Raw genomic sequence first — 5341 nt, forward strand, 5'->3', positions numbered from 1 at the left:
TTGGAAAAAATAAAGAGCAAACTACAAGGCAGCTACAGTTCAAATTTGACCCGCTTCCAACTGAATCGGTAGAAATTTGTCTTTTTCACGAGAGGTGGGTCAAAACTTTTTACACCCAATCATTTGGTCAATTGTGCATTAAATATGGCCTAGTATTTTAGAAAATTGATTTGGTACAATTTTGCAACAATTATTTGGTAGGTCCTTCACAAAAAGCTCATTTTGGGCGCTCGAAAAATGGAAAATGATTTTTTCGTCCAAAGAAAATGAAAAATTCCTTAGGCAACATTGTTTGCCATTCCAACATGCACCCTTGTGCACAATATGAGGTCATTTGAACAAACTATGCTATGAATGTGGCCTTAAGATTGATCATTTAACTTGAAAGCCATTGATCTTGACACATGATAGCTCGTTTCTGAGAACACTTTTTAAAATAATTATCATATTATAAGTTTATTATTTTTCCTGGTAACTTTGCCACATATAATGACACTATGCGAAGGTTTTCTATTTTTTTGATTTTTTTGAATTTTTCATGCCGGTTCAAAATGCGGTCAAAACGGCGGGCATGACCGTTCCTAGCTAGTGGTTGAATCTTGGAAAACTTTTGGTGTTTCTATGATTAAACAGATACTTATGTACCTAGAAATGATTTTTGGAAAAAATAAATAGCAAACTATAAGGTAGCTGCAGTTCAAATTTGACCTACTTCCAACTGAATCGGCCAAAATTTATCTTTTTCACGAGAGGTGGATCAAAACTTTTGACTCCCAACTATTTGGTGAATTGTACATTAAATACGACCTAGTATTTTAGAAAATTGTTTTGGTCCAATTTTGCGACAATTATTTGGTAGGCCCTTCAGAAAAAACTCATTTTGGGCACTCAAAAAAGGAAAAATAATTTTTCGTGCAATGCAAATGAACACCACAAAATCATCATTGTTTGAAATCCTAAGATACACATATGTGTAGAATATTGGGTCATTTAAACATACAACATGAGGCTAATATGTTGAGTGTTTACCCGAAATAAGAGGGTAAAAAAATATAAAAGAGACAAAAGAAAGAAACATAATTACATAAGCTGGATTTTGATTGGTGGAACCATGTATGACACGGATCGATGACATGGCAGACATCCTACCATCCATTGCTAGCAGTCCCACGTCCATCCATCCATCCATCTGAAGAAAGGAGAAAAAAACCCACCGCACCCACTCCTCGTCCCCGCGAACCCTGCCTAGCCACTCGTCGCTTCCCATCCCCTCCCCGCCGCCACCACCGACCTCGCCTGTCGCACCGTGCCCCAACCTCCCCTCCCCTTCCTTCCCTCCCTCCCTATGTCGTCCGCCTCCATCTCCATGTTTGGCCGCACACAAACTCCCTCATCCTTCCCAAACCAGTCGTCGTTCCCCCACCCAAATCAGCCGCCGCCGCCGCCCCCGACCCCAAATCTCCCACCGCCGGCGGTCTCCGTCCCTCTCTTTCTCACCCAAGGCTGCAGATCGAGCCTTCTTGCGGCCAGATTCGCCAGCCTTGGGGGAGATGGAGAGTGGGATGGGAGGGATGCCACCACCGCACCGTCGTCGGTCTCCCTCCGTCCGTGCAGGTGGTTGGTTGGGGCCAGCACCAGCACTTCCGCCATGGAGACAGAGATAGATCCCTTCTCCCCAACCACCATGCAGTGCAGCGGCAAATGACCCCTCCCCGGTGGCTGGCTAGGGTTTCGGTCGCCTCCCACACTGGCGCCACTCCGACGAGTCTGCAACATCTCCGACGATGCCCATGGTACTCACGCCCTCCTCCCCTATCCTGCTCATCTTCTTCTCCCCTCCCCTCCCCTACCCTCCCCTTCCCTCATCTTATTCTTCTGCATCTGTCCATCTGATTCCTGCGCTTGGTTTGTGCAGCAGGCCATCACCATGGAAGCTGCTACCTGCGGCTGTGACCTGTGATTGATGGAGGAGGAGCACCATGGCGGGTGTGAGTGCAGGTGCAGCCCATTTCCATGGAAGCAAGGCCCGCACTCTCTTCATGTTTCTTCATCTACAGCTCGGAGACGATGAGCACCCCTGGCTCGGCAGCGTCACCGGCGGTGAGAACCCCCCTCCCTCCGCGGTTATGGATGAACTGGTTTGCGTGTTACTTGCTGCCTTTTGTGCTCGTGTTGCGGTGGTTAGGTTAATGAAAATTGAACTAGTTAACTATGGTAAGCGATTCTACAATTGTTTGTGGATCTGGCAGCAAGCAGTATGAACCTAGTTTAGCTGCTTCAGATAACTACTACTCTAGTTAATAATTATTACTAGGACTTTAAATCTGAAATAAAAATTACCAATATACGTATAGCTTAATAACATAGAGATGTATAACACCATCCATGTGTCAACTCACTGGTCACAAGAGGCAGTAGTGTACAAACAATACCTTGCAAAGCAGACCCTGGATGATGTACACTTTTCAATATGGCTGCCGTTATCAACCTTATTATACGCTTGTGAACATTATTAGAATGAGGTGTGGTTTGCCAGCACCAGCAGTTCCTTTTATGCACCAGTTCAGATCACCTGCTGGATACGCTTGTGCAATCCTATTCCAGTTCAAATAGAAACGCTAAACATATTATAAATGATGCACCTTTTGCATTCTTTCAGTCTTGTATTTTTACGAAGCATTTTAAAATGACGGATCATGCAGCCCCCACATAATACTCATGTAGCCCCCACATAATGTTGTCTAACAGATTGCTTTGTTAATATACTGTTCTTCCTTGCGTAATGTTCTTGTTGTCGATAATAGGGCCTGTAGATAGCAAGTTATTTTCCTAGTGATTACTTATGCCTATTGTGTATCACATTGAAAGAGAAAATGCACAATGAGCTTGTTTGATCTTTTCTATGCTTATGTATACTTGAGGAGGGCAGTCCTATTTCCTGTGATCTTTCCTATCATTTGCTAGTGTGATGCTTGAAGATGAATTTTTTTAAAACCCAAACTGGTGTGTGCTGTCATGCATCTCCAGATTATTGGTTTAGTGTACCATAGATATGTGTGATCATTTTGTCTAACTATCTTCCTTGTGTATGCTTGTTCTTGAACTGCAGGGCGCGGAGGTTCTGCTGGTAACAAGTTCCGATTGTCGCTGGGTCTGCTGGTGGCAGCCACTGTCAACTGCGCTGATAACACTGGTGCCAAGAACCTCTACATAATCTCCGTGAAGGTAATCAAGGGGCTCCTGAACAGGCTCCCTTCTACCAGCATTGATGACATGGTTATGGACACTATCAAGAAGGGAAAGCCACACCTGAGGAAGAAAGTCATGCCAGCTATCATTGTGAGACAGCATAAGCCATGGCGCTGAAAGGACAGTGTCTTCATGTACTTTGAAGGTACTGCCAAGTTCTTATGATGGCTTCAGTCATTCTGCACTAGTGTACTGTAGTGATTTAATTTGCCTTTCTAAAACTGTAGCCAAGCTGTACCTCCTGCTACTGGAACAATAAAGATGAATGAATTCTTTCTCCTGCTCAACTCTTTCCTCTCTGTCCATCCACGTAGTAGGATTTATGCACCAAGCCCAGAACCTGGATCTTTTATTTAGCTGCTAGTAAACCAGGTTGTACTCTTTCCAAGTGCAAGTTGGATAGAACCTGCAATTAAGTGCATGGACATATATGGATTCTGGTTCAATTCGTATGTATGTTTGTATGTGCATGCTTAAGACTTTGACTAAAACTAGTTAATTCATTGTTCTACCTTGAAGGTGACCAGTCCCTAGCTGCGCGCTTTGGTCGGTCCTGCTAATTTCAGTTCCTATGATTTTTAATCTTCGTTTTCTATTTTCCCCAGCTACCAAGACACTGAGATTGTGGTGCTGGGAGCGGACACGGAGCCGATCGAAATCTTCCCCCACCCCCTGTTGCTCCTCGATGATAACAAGGTAGAAATTTTGTCCGTATGCTGCATCATATATAGTACTGCCAATTAGTTTGTATGCCGTTGCTTGCGTGGTATGGTTAGATCGACGACTGTCAAGCTCATAATTCTATATGATGTGTTAAAGATTAACAGAATATATGATATGAATTGTGTGCTGGCCTCTAGTACCTTGCTCATCTATAATTTGTCTGTTGTACGCTTGCCTTTCTTTGGCCTGCTATTTTTATTCATCAAATGAAAGGACATTCTGTTTGGCAGTGGGCGGTTTTGCTCAAAAATAAGTAAATAAATTGTATGTGCATGCTGAAATGTTAGATGTCTGTTGGTTGATGTATATGGGAAAGATGAATTGAATCTTGCTGTGTACTTGTCAATTCTAGCTTATATTGGTGTCTTGCGATCCTAAAAAAATATTGAATCCTGCTGTGTACTTGTCAATCCTGCTGTGTATTCATATTGTGTCTCTGTTTTCTTGTATGAACGAGTTATCTAATTTTAACTAGCTGGAGAACAAAAAGCATGGTACTAGCTCAATTTGTGTTATCATTCTAAATAAGTTTCCTTTTCATGAATGGTCTGTTCATAATATACTTGCCTCACTTTTTCTGATTCTTCTCTACTGATTCATGTAACAGGGCAACCAAGGAAGGCATGTTGTCTATTTTCTTGAAGGCCGTTTTGTTTGTTCCCAGCCCTAACTACGGTTGTCCAGCTAGCTCGGCATGTTGTTCATATCACTATGGTAGTCCAACAAGTTTGGCATGTTGTGAGTTTGGCATGTTCATGACGGGAGAGGGTGCCAGTTTGTGATTGCTTGTAAAGCTTGTAAAGTACTGTTTTACACTTGTAGTCATTACTGTGATTGCCATTGTATTACACTTGTAAGGATCTGGTTGCTTTTATTTGAAGTATTATGTGTGCTTTTTGTCTGCCCATTTAAATACTGGTTCAAATATGAAGAATATGAGCCTGATAGATGGGACCCACTTACCAGAACATGACAAATGGGACCAAGTTACCAGAACCAGACAACTGGGACCCATCTGACTAGTGGACCCTTCTTTTGGGGAAAAAAGAAAAAGTAAATTTGTTTAGACAAAAAGGCCACAACCCAACAATAAAAGAGGATGCAATGTTGGGCTTGGCCCATGAAGCCGATCAAAATTGATAGAAAAAATATATAAAAAGGCCGAATTAATGGGCTCGGCCCATGTAAAACGCCGAATCGGACTGGGCTGAATCTTGTGCCACATCAGCTTGCCACGGTGGATGCCTATGTGGCCTGCGGAGGTTGCTAGTGACCAAAACGCCACAATGGACATATTTTGGTCATAAACGTTTGCGACCATTCCAGAAGAAAGGTCGCTATAGTCAGTTTATGACGGCCAACTTTTGAC

The sequence above is a fragment of the Triticum urartu genome, chromosome 5A (assembly GCF_056163025.1).
Source record: "Triticum urartu cultivar PI428250 chromosome 5A, HENAU_Tu73, whole genome shotgun sequence".
In the NCBI taxonomy this organism is placed as follows: Eukaryota; Viridiplantae; Streptophyta; class Magnoliopsida; order Poales; family Poaceae; genus Triticum; species Triticum urartu.